Below are 18,174 nucleotides of genomic sequence, written 5' to 3'. Positions count from 1 at the left end.
TGCTCACAGCATCATTTTGAGTGGCTAGGTGTTTTCTTTTTGTGCAATTTTCCCCTTTTTAATTCAAACAAAACCTTTTCCTGACAGAGCACTTTATTTTTTCAAATTTTTAGTTCACTGTCTCTTGTGTAAATCCACACAATTTATCAGGGTAACTGCATTTGGATGATTCATTACACTCTTATTCTATAAAGCATATACCATGCAAGTGGAGGCAGAACTCCTGCTGTGCTTTTTCCAGCATTTTAAACAAGGTTTGTCATAAAACATTAATCATTTCTCTGAAAAACAAAATGATTATTTCCACATTTTAATTCTTGGAGTTAAATTTGTTTTTTAATAAAGGGTTCAAAAAGAAATCATCGAGTGCAGATGGAAGTGTAAATATGCAGATATATTCTCTGCAGGGATAAAGTTTCTCTGCAGTATGTGATGCTCATGTTCAAACCTTTAAATGTTCTCATACTCAACCAGATTTAATTCTTCTTTTAAAGTTTGTCGGTTCCCTTTCAGTCCTACAACAGATAATTAACAGCATGATCGGACTTGTCTTCCACAAGTTAAAGTTCCCCTCAAATCCTTTAACTTTTGATTAAAAACATATCTTCAGGCATGACAGTATTTCACATTCAGGAATAAATATAGAGCTCAAATACATTCAGGCCTTTTTATTTTCTTGGCAGGAGCATGACTGACATGCTGTGCACTTTTTCATTAATCTTTCACATGAGGCAAACATTCAGGTCACTGTTGTGATACGCTGCTGGTTGATAATGCACTGTCCGCAGCCCATACAGCATGTATGAGAACATGAAACATTTATAGCATGTTCTATATTTTCTACTTTGGGCTCCCTCAAGGTTGATACATTTTTTAAATGTACTCAATATCTGTGTGGATTATTCTATAGTAACAGACCTTATTCCAAAAATGAATGGTACAAGCAAAAAGAGTTTAATCTGAGTGAGACCATTAAGGCTGCTACTAATGACTAACTGATAATTGACGAATTCTTAATATGAGTCTTTTAAAAAATTAACATTTACTCCCTGGACCACTCCAGTCTATCACTGAATTGGAGTCATATTTGCATGAAGCACCTGTAATTGATCTCATGACACCAGCCCACCATTTGGTATTTATTTAAATGGAATGTCAGTTATATTTATTTTTCTATGCCTCCTAGAAGATATGGTTATTTTGTTTTATCAATGAGATGCCTGATAATTTTCAGCTGTCACGGTTAAGTTCATATTACATGGAGGTAAATTTGAATTAAATAGGTTAAAAAGCATAAATAATTTACTGTTGGAAAATATATATTTAAATACATTTTATAGTTGTTTAGTGATGTAAAGAAAGATTTTTTAAAAATTTTAAAAAGTAATTTCTGTTAGGGTAGAAAGTAAATGACCCGAGAGAGTTTACGTTTCCGGTTCACCTGCGTAACAGGGAGGAGAAGAAGAATCGAGCGGGAAACGTGGCACAGAATCACACATGTCGGAGAGTGGCCTCAGACTACGCCGTGTTAATTGTGTTTTAACCCTGTAACCACTGTATGATCGTGAATGGTTCGTCAGTCATCCCGCTCTTGATAGGGTGAGTTTTGGGACTGTTTGCTGCAGACAAAGCATGTGTTCATCTCTACTGGAAGAAGCTAGCTGAGTTAGCTTAGCTGCCGCCATTGCGGGAGAGAAGTCGCCTGCATTCTTGCCGGTACGGACATCGGGAGTGGACTGGCGACCTGTGGAGCTTCAGTGGATGTTACCGGTGTCTGTCGGGTGCTGAGGAAGGACGTTCTCGCTGTTGCTACGTAATGCTGGGGATCGTGCTACACATCGCTGCCGTGTTGCTTCAGACCGAGAGACCGGAGCGGTAGGAGTTTTTTTTTTTTACCTGGATATGTCTCTTTCATCATATGATAGCTGGTTTGATTTTAATGGGGTTTACTACCTCATGTAGTTAACACTAAGAGATTGAACTTCTATCGAGCTGATGGTGAAAGGGTTACATAAATTTAACAGATATTCAACAGTGAATTGCTTCAGTGATCACTGATTTTGTAGTGTTCGTACCTTTAGGACAGAAGCCATAATTTCCTCTGAGGTACATGATAATAATATCTGTCTCAGTGTGTGATAGGAAACGATGTCATGTTGCACACAGAGCGCCCTACCACAGGAATAGAACTGTTTAAATGTGAGAGGAATGTAGCCAAGAAATGAGAAATGGAAATGAGCAATGAAGCAATGAACGATATTGTAAATCTTACAAGAGGAGCGCTAATATGTTAATATAAATTGCCTGAAGTACAGTATTTGCATTGCATTGCACATCATGCTACTGAGGGATGAGATGCGCGTACTCATGCGTGTTTCAGTCAGGAAGCACAAGAGATATACACACCGGATTCCAGACAAACATCAGCACCCTGTGGCTCAAGCGTACTGAACAGAATGATTTGAGACAGAAACAGAAACAGATGACTTACGCTGACATTTTGTGGAACGTAAACAGCTAACTGTACGTGAAACCCTCTAATATTCTACACCAACCCAGTCCCCTCATTTGGTGGGAGTATTGATTGTTTTGTAGCTGTCAACGCTCTGTCAGTCATGGTGATTGAGTTGACCCAGGGGTTGAGGGATGATTGTAGAAGCTGAGCATGATTCAAAATAACAAATTAGACGCCAAAGATGTTCAACTGTTCACGTGACTACAGTCATTAGTAGCAGTTCATTCAATAAGCATCTAAATAAAGTAATTTTCAAAATCGTGCAACATCCAATATTGCCTCCCAAGTCCTATCTCAGAATTGCTATTTAAAAAAATGATATTCAGGGAAAACTGCGAAACATCTCCTTGACATTCTAACTGCAATAATACAGTATGTTTCTGTGTCTTCCCTCATCTGCATTAAAAACTGACCATTCGTGGCCATTTTAGTTACAGTTTATGTTCACTTACTTTCAAGGTGCGACTGAAAGAGAGCCACACTTTCAGTTGGCCTTCCATTACAGCTTGACACACATTATCAAAAGATCACAGCCTCAAATCCACATTTAAAAATATTACTATTGCAGACAGGTTGAGCTTTTTTCACATACTGCAGAAATCTGAAAGATCTGAAGAACTGTGTGACAAGCAGAGTGTGTGTGTGTGTGTGTGTGTGTGTGTGTGTGTGTGTGTATATGCCTGTCTCTACTCTTGCACTTCTGTGTTTGTGAGGAGTGATTTGAGTTTTAGACCATAAGGGGAAATTTCTACAGCAGGAGGACATTTTTGGTCTGTCAGTCTTTTAAGGATCCTCACATCCTTAAAAGACTGACTGAGGTTTTAGACTTGGTTTTAGGCTTAAAATTAGATCAAGATTTAGGTGGATAAAGGCTGGATAAGGCATGTAATTCTAACAGTTAATGGGGAACCATAGTGATTAACTATTGCACCTCACTATAATGGTCAAAATTGAAGCAGCAGAGGAGATATCCTGATATTTATTCCCTAACACAGGTCACATCCCAAAAACCCTGGATCCTGCACGTCCCATAATGCAACTTGATAGCATCTTTCATTAGATGCTCTCTGCCTGGTAAGTGCCAGCATCTTTCAAACACCAGTTTAAAATGCAGGAATTGTGTTACCCAGCGCCAAAGATGACATTGAACAGTTGTTGGCATAAGTGGATTTGTTCTCCTTGTGACAAGAACTTGATGTGTAAAAGTGGTGCAGTGCCCCTTTAAGGTTAGGGCTCATAGCAAGGGAACACAATATGTCAATGAGACACCTCACACCTTGTGAATGTGTGGGTGAGAGGTACAGGTGTCGAGCCTGGCCTTGTGAAATGGAGAATGTCACTGTGTCAACGTGTTGATGGCACAGAGCAGTTGTTATCTCTAGTCTGAATTCACAGCAAGTGTGGTGGCATCCTGCACCCCTTGACATGTTATAAGACAGAAGCCTTAACAGTCAGCGGCACTGCACGCTGTGTAGGCTGTGGATTTGACCACATAGAAATTCTAATTATCCAGACTTGTTTGAAATGCCAAAACCATCAGGTTTAAATTACAAATGTAAGTGAATTTAAGTGTATGAGGTGATTATATCATGGGTAAAATATTATCTGTAGCTGAAAACAATATATTTCAGTGCAACCCTTTAAATATGAAAAAGTTTGCCAATTAATTCTGTATATATTGTTCACTCTGTCAACAGACAAAGGCAGCATTTTCATCAGTATATTAACATTTTTTCAGTTGGTGTTCACCTTTACTTTGAATTTAAATACAGTTGTCAGACACTGCATATCTTTTTCTTGAAATCGACTACATAATCAGAGGGAAAAAGTGTATTTCACAGCAGCTTTATGGAAATAGTAAATTGAGAGTTATTTTGCAGACCAGTTTGACACTTCGTCTGGCAAGAAGTATCATTACGCTGGGAGAATAAAAATCACCCACAGTTTGCCTGTGATCCCTTTGAATTGATTGCTTAAATGCGTACATTCACTGCCTGTGTCACTCACATTATTAGTTTGTCAAAAAGAGAAAGGACAGAGAATAATATGTGTTAATGAGGGGCAAATTAGGTTCACTAAAAAAGTTTAGAGTCGATATTCAAAGTGATTTCCACTGTGAGGGGAACTTTTACAATATCATTAACAGTTAGATCACATTATTTGATTTATCTGGAGTTTAATTTCATGTGTTTCATTCTGACAGTAGCAAGTACTGTAATGTTAATATGTCGAAGCCTTAGGCGCCTTGTATTTGCAGACGATATCATGGCAAGAGGAGTCATATTGGTTTCAAGCCACGCATTAAATATTAAAGTCTGCTTTGGTTTGCAAAAGTAGTTTCTGTCATCAAATATCAAGTATTGTGAGTGTTAAGCCACCCTCTGAAAAAAACTTTTTCAACTAGGTTGGACAACTTAAGACAATACTCTCACTCAATTAAGGACTAAATGTCCAATTGCACTTCCAGTAGCAGGCAGGTAATTGGAAACACAATAAAGCCAGTCTTGTGGGTGAGCCCGCTGTGCCGCTTGCTTTGAATCTGAATGGCTCTTTCCAAGTTCTGTCACGACTTCAAGCCTCTAACCATCTCCTCTAACTTCCTGAGATGTAGGTCAGACTCTACAGGCCATCTGGTTTGGTGCTGTCACACTGAATCTCAAAAGCATCTGCTACAGCTGCTGACGAGACGTTCCTCTTCATCTGAAGAAGTGAGCTTCCTGGATTTGCAAGTGGAGTAGATTCAGTGTCAACATCTATTAGGGAGCTGGTAATTGAAACTGAGTGCTAATAGACTCTTGGGCAAATTGAAAATACTCTCCAGCAGTTAAAAGTATAGAGAAGTAATTCACAGATAAGATACTTTGGAGACACTTGTGTACATGCTTGCACATTCACATGTACACAGATTCACAAGTATTTCACTTGGAAGACTCAGATTATCTTAATTGAATTTGAATCCTCCTACCAATTCATTCATCAAGTTTACATATCAGTCTGCATTATCAAGCTCTGTCTATGTAAATGAGCTTGATAGAAGGCCTCATAAACACAAATTTCTGTTTCACGCTCCCTAATGAGCTTCTCTGTCAGTTAACCCCTTACGAGGCCTCACCTCTGCACACTGGCACAGATGAGTGTGATTTCACCCTTTGGTGTCACTGGCTGCCATGATGAATTTGTTTGGCTGCAATGGCTTCCTGACATTACTTTTCTCTTATTCTACTGATTGGGCTGATGTCACCAGGTTGGATGTCAACACCAGTCTCGTTCTTCTCTCACTTCCTTGCTAGCTAGTGTTTTCTCTTTCCCAAATTTGATACCATTTAAAACAACACAGTAATTGTAGTACTGAATTAACAATTGCAAATAATATTAGAAATAATTTACTAGCAAACTTAAATTAAAAATGTATTAAGGTTCTGGCAGCCTTGAACAGCCTATGGCACAGGTTTTTTTAATAGAAGTCACAGTATCTTTTCTGACACAACCACTGAGGGCTACCAAAGTCAGAAATTCCATGCATAGTAGATATGAATGAAATGACCTAAAATGACACAGCATTTGAGTTATTTTATTCCAAAGTATTGTGCATCTTAGATTGGAGAATGATACATGCACTACTGTCTGGGATAGTCTGGGGAATCTGCCAGCATGAAACTCTGACAGTTGTTTCTCCACACTCATTATTTGCCTGGAAAGGATCCATTTGTTCCTTAACTGTATGAAAAATTACACTGGTTCATAAAAGTAAATTTGACACCTTAATTTTTTGTCACTTTCTGTTTTTAATCCCAATTAAAGTTGAATGATATAATCCTCATGAATATACAATACAACTGTGGGACTTTCAGTGATGGAGTAAGTATTTAGATCCTTTACAATAAAAGTGTATTTTAAAATATTGTTGAAAATCTACACTTCATACAGTAATTGTATACCTTTGTATATTTCAAACACTCTTCCAACTAATTTTGCTCTCAGTTAATTGAGACAGTGTCAGTCTCAGCTGTTTTAATTTAAGAAAGATTATGCCATACAAAGTAACTCATTAAATACAATAAAAAAAAAGATAAATTGTACTAAAAACCTGGTAGCAGTTGTGCAATTAAAGTTTTCTATATCTTTTATAGTAGTAATATAGTAATAGTACCATAGACAATGCATTCCATTAAATGAAATGATTATTCTAAATGTTGTTTCTAGGTGTTTTCTTTCTTCAAGTGCACCACTGAAACATGACTTGAATTAATCTTGAAGCTTTGTTAAGCTGGGGAAAGCAGCATCCCAGGGGTGCATGCTTTAAACAGTGTGTTTACCGGAACATATTAAAAGGAAAAGCCATTTATTCTTCACTGTATTGTGACATTAATAAAAAATGTTTAAAAAAAAAAAAAAAGTAATGAGACACCGCATTAGAAGTGAGTTGTCTCTTTTTACTCCAGCCTCACTTCCCAGTGGAATTTTAAGGTAATTATGATGATAGTGGTATATCATCACTTTTTAAGTGGTTACTCACATCAGCATCAATTATACAGTGGCCATAAAAACATAATTTCCCTTTCACACACAGACAAGATTAATGCAGATACTGACTTACAGTAATCAAAAAGACAAGAGGTGACCTTTTGTGTTAGCTGACATCTTAATTATTATATTTATATATTTAATGGGAAGTTGTATGAAAATTTAATATGTGCTTTAAAACAAAAAGATATAATAAATAAAACCGAATCTGATGAATTAATAACCTAATAATTATTCTTCAGGCATCTGTGCAAATATGCAGGTATGCACACAAGCTAAGCTGAGGAATCTCAAACGCGGGTACTGTATCATTTCCTGGTTGTGGATCAATGCTAAGTTATTTACAAAAAACAAAACAAAACAAAAAAGGAAATCCTGTCAGCATAAAGGAAAACACCTCTGAAACAGAAGAGGTGAATATAGAAAAGCTAATCCAATTTCCCGAGTGCTATTAATTTTTTAAATAGGACTAATTATTACAAAAGGAAGTCAAGTGCAATTTAACCACCTGTAAATAGAGTGTAGATACCTGATACTTGTTAAAAGTGCAAAGACAGCTTTGTTAACATAATATATTGTGCAGGGTTTTAACTATTGCCCTACAATATTACTGAAGAGCTGTTAATGAGCATTTGTGCAAGAATTAAATACAAGTATGAATTTCATGTGACTGTGGAAAGTCAAATTAGTAGATGCAGTATCACTGGTGCTAGGAATGATTGTACAGAGAAATTGTGGTCCACAGTAGAATTTCATGCAATGTAAAATATGTTGAGTGAAACAGACGCTCTTTTCACGAGTGAAGCGGTGGCCTTGCCATTGTTTGGTAGCACCAAAATGGTGATTTGGGAAACAGATTTCTTAGAGAAGAAAATGACTTTTTGACCTCTGTCGAAGGTGAGTGAGAGCTTTTGCAAATTATAACATGCAGGAGACTGTGTGCTGAGAAAAACAGAAAGTAACAATTCAATTTCACCTACCTGGGGGGTGTTTGGGTCAAAGTTCAATCTGCAAGGATGGAAAACAAGCACTGCTGTTGGGAAAAACTCAATTTACTCAGCTACCACACAGTGATATGGTGTCAAATTATCCACTGAAATAGGGGGAGGGAGAAGATATTGCACAAGTAAGGGATGGTACATACCCACAGTAAAACTTCCTATGACAGTATGTCAAAGGAATGCATCATAATTGTTCTTTGACTTGTTAGCTGACTTAATAAAGGACATATAATATGTTATATATGTGCTATAATATATTTTACTGCAGCTTTATTTTTGAAGACTGGAGTATGAGAATTAGCTAGGTGGTGTCTTTAATTAACATGAGATAAGGTGAGCGGTGTATGTACAGGAAAATTTCTGTTCAGACTTAGCCTGCATAGGGTATGATATTCAGTACATGCTACCACATATTCTAAATACACAGCTGGCAGTATATTAGAAACATTAAAATTAATGCAGTCCAATACAACAGTCCTGCAATAAATCCTCCTTAATTAAGATCATAATGTTCAGTTTTTGTTGAAGGGGTGTTCAAAATTTCATCATCATTTTGGAGGATGTAGTTTATGATACTGTTGAACAATATTACATTATGTCTTTATGTTAAGTGTTTATGCTATTTATCCTACCCTCATTGATATAAATAGGGTGGACAAAGTAATAGAAATACCTTTCAGTGTATTGCAGTACAATTCAAATCAATTACATTAGAAGGGTCATGATTATAGTGGTCTTTCATCTTTTGTCTTGCTCTTGTTTATCATCAATAAATACAATAGCATAGTCTATAGAATAAATCAGCTGTGAAAAAAAAATGCAAATTTGTTTGGCATTTCTTTTGAAATGTAGAGGAAATGATGATAGCAGAAAATGCATTGTTGCGCATTTGCAGGTTACCCCATCTCACATTGCTCAATATTAGACCATTCTCCCCAGAAATTATGGTCACGTTAGATGATCCTGCAGCCCACGATTTATGTCTAATGCTAGGAATAATAATGAGTAAATGTGTAGATGATCTGGTGGTGGTGGGTGGGTGTGTTTAATGCGTCAACATGACTTTTAAAAAATATGATGACAAGTAAGTGAAAATTATGATGTTTATAATAACACTTGGTGTCATTTCAAAAAAAAAAAAAAAGACCTCAGGTAGTAATTTAACATATCCAAACAGAACACATCTGGCTCATTATAACAGCTATTTAAAAAAATCTTTGCTCAAATCCTCTCTTGGGGTTCAGGCAAAGGGTCTGTTTGGTCCAGATGCAGAAAACACATTTAAATTGGGACAGATGTGGCAGAATTAACTTTCTGTTTCCAAAATCCAGATTAACTAAATGAGTGAACTTTTTAGCCTCTGTCTGGCCTCATGTAACCCCCCTCAAAGGCCAGTTCCAGTACAGTCGAGCTATTTTCATATCGCCCTTAGCCAAAGCTTGGCAAGGTGCTAAAGTCTCTGTGGTTTGTGCAGCTCAAGAATCATTGTGTACTGAAACAAGCTGCATCCAAACTTAGTTTTACAGAACTAGAGAGAAATCACTACTACAACCTCCAGTCTCATAAATTATACATTTATGTTTATTTTTACAGGAATAGAAATATGAGCAAAGAACATTCATTATATAGACTGATGTCACACTGTGTCGCAGCATTTAAGGCCCTAAATGCTGTGATATAACTAAGCTAATGTGTCCACAAGTACTTGTTAGTGCTAGCTTGGCAGTGTGTCTGCAGATGTTTGGCTCTGCATGTGTCATCTGATAAATGTGCTGCCTCCCTGGCTGTGAGGAGTATTTCCCTCTCCACTTTTATCATGGGGAGGCAGCTCCAACAGAATGCCTGACACTGAAAATCCTTATAGAGAGGAAGGTGAAACAGCTTGGCCATAATTAGAATTAATGTGTGGAAGAGAGGTGGGGAAATGAACCATCACAACAAAGATCAGTTCTTGTTATGGATCACTCATCCATTTTTTTTTTCCAGGTCAGGGACTGATGTGCCTTTTTAAACATAGATAGGGAGACTGAGTCTCAGTTGTCTGTATCACTGCAATGGTGTAAGATAGACTGGTAGCTGTATAGAGAGGGCAGATTAATTATTATGTGAAAGAGAGAGAAAGTTCCCCAAATCTATGTTTAATCTCTATTTTCTCTCTAAATAGATAGAGAGATTGGCTAAGACTTGTACTGACTGCAGCCTGTTCTGCCTCTGCCCCGGGGCTCCCTTCCCTGATGGTCCTGCTCGGAACACTTCAGTGGGCTGTGGCCAGGAGGCATTTCACTACACATCTGAACCATCTCAACTGGCTCTGCTCAAGGCAGAGGTTCAGCATTTCCAAACCAGTACAACACATTCTTTTCATTAAGGTATTTAGGGTGTAAATGTCCTCTCAACACAACTAAAATTCTTTTCATCACCATAGCAGTCCTGTGAGGTTGCAATGCTAATTGGATACTGCAAAACAAAATTGTAGCTCGGATTTAGAATGGAAGGACAACTTTGCTTTCCATCGGTCCTTCACCGGTCATACTCCCATGGGATTCTTTCCAATTGTAAATTCATTAGGTTTAATCATATTTTGAAACCAATCCTCCTGGAAATAGTCACATAGCCCTCATTCCAATAGGTGTCCTGAATTCCTATAAAATCAAGTTTTTCATTTTCTAGAATTTCCATTAGAAACCCTTTAATTGATTGCGTTCTGTTGGGAAATACTGTAAGTAGAGCTTGTGCTGGATGAATGGATCAACAAAACACGTAACATTGACATAGAAGGCTGCTGTGTTTTCATTTTTCCTACCAGCAGTCACAGTAGTTTTAACCATGACCATAGTCTTTCTCAACTAAACGAGAGGTTCTTGAACAAAATCAATCACATTTCAAATCAAAACTAAACATTATATTAATGGAAAGTAAAGAATAGCAGAAAGGAATGCTAAAAATCATATTCAGGTTTTGATAGACTGGAGCAGTCAACGTCTGGCAGAACAATGTAAAAGAAGTCTGTTTTAAACACAACTCCAGCAGCTTGAATCTCTTACTCAGACATGTGATGCCGGCTGCTCATGTATTCACAGCAGAGAGCTTCTTTAGGTGGACAAATTAGGCCTGTATTAGACGGACGTGATGTAAGATTGCTCGAGACTGTGTACAGGTACGTGGAAATGAGCTCCATCCTGTTATCTTCTACATACCGGAGCTGTTCATTACTGCGTGGCAGCTGAGCAGAAACAAACATAATCTGTATGGAAATGTATGCTGCTTAGTCACAACACTGTCTGTGGGTAATAGCGTGCAGAATCTTCTGTGTGCAAATACCATGTTCACATCATATCAGCAGAAGTTAAAGAAAGGGATGACATCTCATTGCTGCAACTTGAAAGCATTCATGTGTTTAACTTGTTGGAAGGGTCACATTTGAAATACTTTGTATCTGTGGACTTCATCTCAGCTTAAATCAGCCAGAGATGAACAACGACAGACATCACTTACTTTTCTTAAAATAGTCTGGACTGTTGACATGACCCAATAAGCAGAGGCTTGTTCATTAGCAGAAAAGGAGCCCATAGGTTGTCCGTGCAGCCCTTATATGTTTCCTAAACTTAATGAAGTACTTTATGCCTAAATCTAACCAAACTGACATCGTTCCACAATGTTAACCACATTTATTATTGTTACCACCCCAACAAAACTCAACTCATTATTATTACGCTAGTGATGAAACTCCAGTATGGCTGTTGTTGGTATGCTCCCATGTGTTGTACCTGAGGGTAGGAACAAGCAACCTATATGGTAGATTAGGCTAGAGGACTTGTTGCATTTGCAGCTGAAAGAAGTATAGAACAGAACAAATGGGTTACCATGAGTAGCAACATAATTTTCTTTTTCACTGAGACTGCTAGGCATTGAAATATAGCAATTGAAATTCTTTGAAACAGTCATTATATATAAATTGTAGACATTTATTTTCTTAGCATGTACCAGGGACATGGTAGACTCTTTATGTCTGATGCACATCAATTTCTGACAGTAACTGGGAAAAAAAATAGCCTTCAAGCAATTCCCTCACATTATTATAGTACTTGTAATCACCACTTTTTCACCCTCAGCTCATTTTATCTACAGTAAATCTAACATGACATGAAAACAGCATTAGTGCAGGTGAATTGGTAATTCACCTTTTCCCTCCTTTTTTATAATAACCAAATGGATGAAGTACAGAGATTTTTTTCTGACTTTCTCAGTTCCCATTTTTCTTTATGATTGCCATGATTAAATCTTGGGGTTTCTGTTGGCTGTGTTATCTCAACCAATGTGGGTGATTTATCAACAATTTCTTTGTAGGAAAGGTTTATCTTAGTGTGTTTTTAAAGACTTTTTACCAATCTGCCTGTTATGGAGTTAGTTTTAAGGTTGTTTGTTATTCTCACTTATTTTGGGTCAGAATGGCTTTTTTGACTTGCAATGTGACACATGTTAATCAGCCGTGAAAATGTCATCAGTATTATTATAAATTACCCATACACATGATTTAAAATCCAAGGTGAGCAGCATCACTTTGCCTTAATATCCCTTATCTGTCCTGAAAGTCATAATAGTTCAAAAGACATCCAAGATTGAACACAATGAATTCATATTTGAAATCTATGATTATCCAAAGTGAGCAGTATTTGGCAAGTCGCATTTGTTGTTGCATTATGTGTTTCCTATATTGTAAACAGCAGACAGACAGATGTTGCAGGAAATGTTAGATACAACTTTTCACCAAAGAATGGATGGAAGAGATCATAGGTTAATTATTATATGATTGACTTACTTCAGATCTGTGATTCAGCAAATGTTAGGTGGGATTCTATCCGTTTGAGTGTTTTTACAATTCTCTGGGTCTGATTCTAGTTTATGGTATGTTGTCTAATTTCTAATCACCTAATTTGTAACGTATAACCTCTCTTGTGTACCTGCATAGCTAGATAGCTAGATGGATGGATGGATAGGCACATAAGACCAAGTTGAAATACTGACAGCACTGTTTGTTCCAATCTTATGACCATCCTCCTCTTTTTCATAATCTCAGGAAGTCCTACTTTCAAGTGATAATCCTCTCCTGCAAGTGTCTGTAAGAGGTTGTAGGAGTGGATTTATTAGACAAACAAAACAGTAAACCTCAAGAGAAATAAACATGAAATTGATTTAAATAAATCTTATTATCGGGGAATGCATTCGAGCTCCGAGAAAATGCAGAGTGGTGGAGGCGATCTAAATCATCTATCAAGTTGCCAGCAGAAAGGCTATTTTAGCATAATTCAACTAATCAGAATGGAGGCACTTAATAACTGTGCTCTCTGGAAAATATGAACTGACAATAAAATGAATTCAATGTGCAAGGTCAGTAGGAAACAGACTTGTGCACTTTGGAATACCAAGTTTAGTTCAGCATCTGCATTAACCTTAGAATGAAACTACCCATCAGTTTTATCACCGCAACACAGACCTCCTTTCTCTGTTCGAGAAATGGCAACCGCTTTACCCCTATACATATAAATGTCACAAAGTGGGATTGCATACTGAATTCACAAACATGAATATTTAGTGTCTGAACCAGGTGAACCTTTGTATCACGTCCCAGTGTCAATACAGCCATAGCTTTGCAAATTCTTGTGGGAGAGAATCATTGTTTTAAAATAAAATATTTCATACACTACACATGAAGTGGGAAATACAGCTGGAGATTACACCAAGGGAGGGAAAAGTATGTAACACATCTGGAGCCTAGCTGGTTGATTTACTAATGCGGCATTATGCACAGTCGGGCAAACTACATCAACCCTGTCTCCTTTAAATTATGTATATATACAACTTATTTGCAACATCGAATATATTTTGCGAGAAATGTAATTGTATAATTGTGCCAAGATTACATTTCCTATTTGCCTGATGAAGATAAGTTGTTGATTTACGTATTTGGCAAGTCACAAATACATTAAAAGGGAAAACACCACCAAATGTTAACAGACAACATATTTGTTTTTGGCCAAAATATTTGATCTTGTGATATCCACTTGTAGTGACCACAGCATTATTTCATTTTTACACAGCACTCGGTTAAGGTTTCATCAACATGTTGATTCTTAATGCACTAAGACAAAGCTGATCCTGTACATCCCACTTTCATGTAATGGCTACGTTGTTTGCACATGCATTCATGCATATTCAGTGGTATATTTAAACCAATATTGTGAAGTGCAAACATACCATGCATAAAAATGTGTCCATTGTCAAGTCAGATGTCCTCTCCGTTTTAAAAAACAAATTTCCCACATTGTGTATTATGGGATGAAAAAACACAAAGAATATACATAAATAGCACAGTATTTGAAGCCACAGCTCACATGTGCATGTATGTAAAGGTGTGTGTGTGTGTGTGTGTGTGTGTGTGTGTTTAAGTAGATGTACAAACATGCATATGCGGTACATGCTGCAGTAGCAGGTCTAGGAACACAGATCACATTAAACAGAGTTTTGGATAGGAAACAAAGGAAATGAATCTGAAGGTGCAGTGAGCATCAACTAGACATTCTTTTATATCCACTTGGCAGTTACACTTAGGCAACAGCCAATTTCCTGTCAGTGAGAGTGAGGTTTGTCCTGCAGGGAAGCTCGCTTTCTCTGGTTTATGTTAAGTAGAGTAGTAGCCAGGGACATGTTGTGAGGTAGGCTGCAGATTATTTTCCAACTTTTCAGAAGTGCTCTTCAGATATGCTGAGCCAAAAATAAAAAATAAGAAATAAATAACTGAACTCAATCAAAAATCTGCTGTAGCCTAAAATGTAATGGAGGGGAGACCACCATGAAGCATGAACCACCAACAAGTCATCCATGAAGAGTAAAGTCGTGATAAGAGAGAGCTTCAGATTCAGTGTGAGACTGTCTTAAAATCAGCAGAGATGCAGCAGAAATAAAAGATGACTTGTGTAGACTAAATTGGCTGTGTTACTCTGTTCCTCCCTCTTTTTGATTTTCACTTAGATGTGAATGTTTTTTGTTGCATCAAATTGAATTGAAATAGATCTGCCATATGTATTTATTTCAGAGAAAATTATTTTTGAAGTTTTCTTTTCCCTCTGAACAGCAACCACATTACCATAATGCATGCTGGACAGTTTCCATAGAAACAGTCTTACTGAACCTTCCTTTGTGGACCTGATATTTTTATAGTGTCTGAGTTGTGTCATTTGACGAAGAACACTGGCAAAGCTAATTTTAGTCACTGATGAAGAAGTAATTAACTGAAATGACAGATGTAAAATTATTATTTATATTTGTATGAACAGACTCTCTCTCTGAACATACTTGAACCGCCCTAAGTGTTATCAGTGCTGAATTATAATGAATACTAGTACTTTTAATCATACTTACTTTTTATTTTATTATTACTCAGAATTTCTTTCCAGCTATATGTAAAACATGACTGCTAAATAGAAGTCATGTGAGACATTGGGCATGACACTGGACAACTCACAAACATCTGTGATTTTACTGGGTATCAGAGCTTCTTTATGTACCTGTAAAATTTCAGAGCCTGACAACATATGGACACAATGTAAACATGCATCTTCAGATTGCATAGTGCTACCTGAGTTTACATAGCATGGCTCTCACTCTACGTACCACACAAACCGAGCTATAGAGAAAACACATGATATGAGCAGAGTTTTCTTTGGATACATGTTGTTTTGACTCATCATATCTTTCGAACATGACAAAAATATGAAAGGACAAATGCCTCTGGAGAGGAGAACCCCCTCTTTAAAGGTCTTGCTCGCTTATACAGGTGATCTGGCTGATTGAAGTGGGAGCTATGCTTAAAGATTGCTGAGGTGGATACACAATGACCGACATTCATCACAGAGGATATGTTTGACATGTCACGGCAGCAAAATCACAGGTATAAATTATAAAATGAATGAAGGCTGAATTTTACATAACTGCTTCAGTTTCATGCTCCTCGTGTTGTGCATTCTGGCTCACTGTCACACTGTCACAGCTGACTGGGACGCTTGAATAAAACAGAGCCATTGTTGATTTTATTAGTAACACCTGTGTTTCTTCACACTATGAAAAGTCTAAATATAAGCCATGTAAAAAATGCCTGTCATAAGGTGAATGTTATCCCACACTAACAGGTCCAACGAATCCACCAGAGGAGTGTGACAGACACCTACATAATTCTGAGGAAAACCTAATCAGCCGAAATAAGTGAAAACACCTGTGCACCTATGCATGTAAGAAATTAATTATTAAATTCCATATTACATACTAACTGTATATAGTATGTACTGTATATTGGATATAGTTCTCATTTTATATCAACAGGAAATGATCAAATAGAGTTGTTAATCAGTGACTTTAAAATGCAGTTGTCAGTTAAACTCTACAATGAGACAGCAAGGTGCTTTTCAAAAAATGTAACATTTTAGCTTTCTGAGGGGCACATGGACCCATTTCATCATCATAAACCATAATTAGTTTAATTTTTGTTTCCAACTGGAAGCAGCTCCTCTATTTCCATTTTGCACTGTATTGTGGGAGAATAGTGTACAACAACAGCAAGCTCAAAATCCTGTGGTTTTAAGAACACATACTGATGATCTTAAGTATACCTTATTTGGTCACTTTTCCAGTTGGACCACATTACAAACTAAAACCATGCTTACAATTAGCTTGAATATAATATGAATTTGGGGCACAGCAGGTGTAATTAATAACATTAACTCTGTCACAGAAAGCCATGTCAGTGACCCACCATGCACAATACTACAGCCACGTAACTGGAACACCTGAATGGAATGCAGCCTTCACTGGTGTGATTAATTAAACCCGCACTTTTTTGTATAACAAAACAAAATCTTGGCTGTGAAAAAGGTCCATTACATTCATATGCAGATGTTTTGCAAAAGACACGTGGAGGGAAATTTGATGCTGTATGGATTATATTTGTCTTCATCTTTCAAGTTAAATTCTCAAATTGTACATAATGTGAAGAATATTTACTGCAGTCACAACATTTGTTAACTGATTATTGCTACAAGTGCAGCAAATGGCAATGGCGATAATTTGTTTCTCATACTTGAAGTAAATGATACAAGATTTTTGATTTAAAGCAAATACATTTTCTGTGCACCTGTGTTTCAGGTTTGTATCATTCAATCATCCAAGTCTGTGTTCTGTATGACAGGAATGTGCCACATTTGATGGAGTTTTGATAAAAATGCAGAGCTACTGCCACACCTGACAGCCCAAACAGAGGCAGTAAAGTGTTCATATCAAGCTAAATCAATGTGACTGGTCCTCCAATGTGACTGTTGATACACTGACTAAGTTAAGTGAAACCCAATAAATTTTTCATACTTCTCCTTCTCCTGAAAAGTTATCAGAAAGTGAAAAGGATGCAAGGCCATGAATAAATCCACCATGTAATTTCCCTTTGGAAGTATTTTTGTTTGCTGCATATGTGTGTATATATTGCTCTCACCAATCCAGGTTTGGTTTGCCCTTGAAAATTTAAGCTGCTCTAAGACATGTTATGCAATGCAGAGAGAAGTTCACATTAAGTTTAATTCATTCTGAGGGAAAAGTGGCAACGCAGGATTTTGCCAAACAGACTTCTGTTTATGCAACTGCTTTAGCTTTCAGACGTTTCAGTCGTTTACTTGATAAATTAACGCTCTCCTTATACATGATTAAGTTCTATTCATGATGCCTTATTTTATACATTACAGTAACACAGTCTGACACGGTAATTACGATTAATATTTCCTACCATAAATACCAATTCTGTCTATCAAAAATGTATAGTTGCCTAATCATAATGCAATCCCTCAGTGCAAATCCAGACAGGCAACAGAATATGGACACCGCTGATCTCAGACCAGAAGACTTGAAAGCAGGACATGTTCAACATGTCAGAGAGATGAAATAAAATTCAATTCTTTCCAATATTAGGCTACATCTAATACATCCAGTTCTCTTGTGCCTCTCTGAAATATCTTGTGCATAAGACAGACTGGGAATAGGGGAAGATGTTTAAGAGAAATTCTGTTTGATATGTGCCTCTGCAAAGATAAGAGAGTT

The 18,174-nt window shown here is 37.1% G+C and overlaps 1 long non-coding RNA gene across 2 annotated transcripts; it reads left to right on the top strand.

Moving 5' to 3' along the window:
• The first annotated feature begins 1,469 nt into the window (after positions 1-1,469).
• Positions 1,470-6,272, top strand: LOC108888041 (uncharacterized). 2 transcript variants are annotated; one of them, XR_001961734.2, is made up of 3 exons: positions 1,470-1,875; positions 3,511-3,589; positions 5,127-6,272. It is a non-coding gene; the product is annotated as an uncharacterized LOC108888041 (long non-coding RNA). The 2 variants fall into 2 exon arrangements; XR_001961733.2 differs by having other exon boundaries at positions 5,121-6,272.
• The last annotated feature ends 11,902 nt before the right edge of the window (positions 6,273-18,174 follow it).

The sequence above is a fragment of the Lates calcarifer genome, linkage group LG2, assembly GCF_001640805.2.
Source record: "Lates calcarifer isolate ASB-BC8 linkage group LG2, TLL_Latcal_v3, whole genome shotgun sequence".
NCBI classification, from domain to species: Eukaryota; Metazoa; Chordata; class Actinopteri; family Centropomidae; genus Lates; species Lates calcarifer.
Note: the sequence above shows the minus strand (reverse complement) of the source record. Positions and strands in the feature narration are given on the sequence as shown.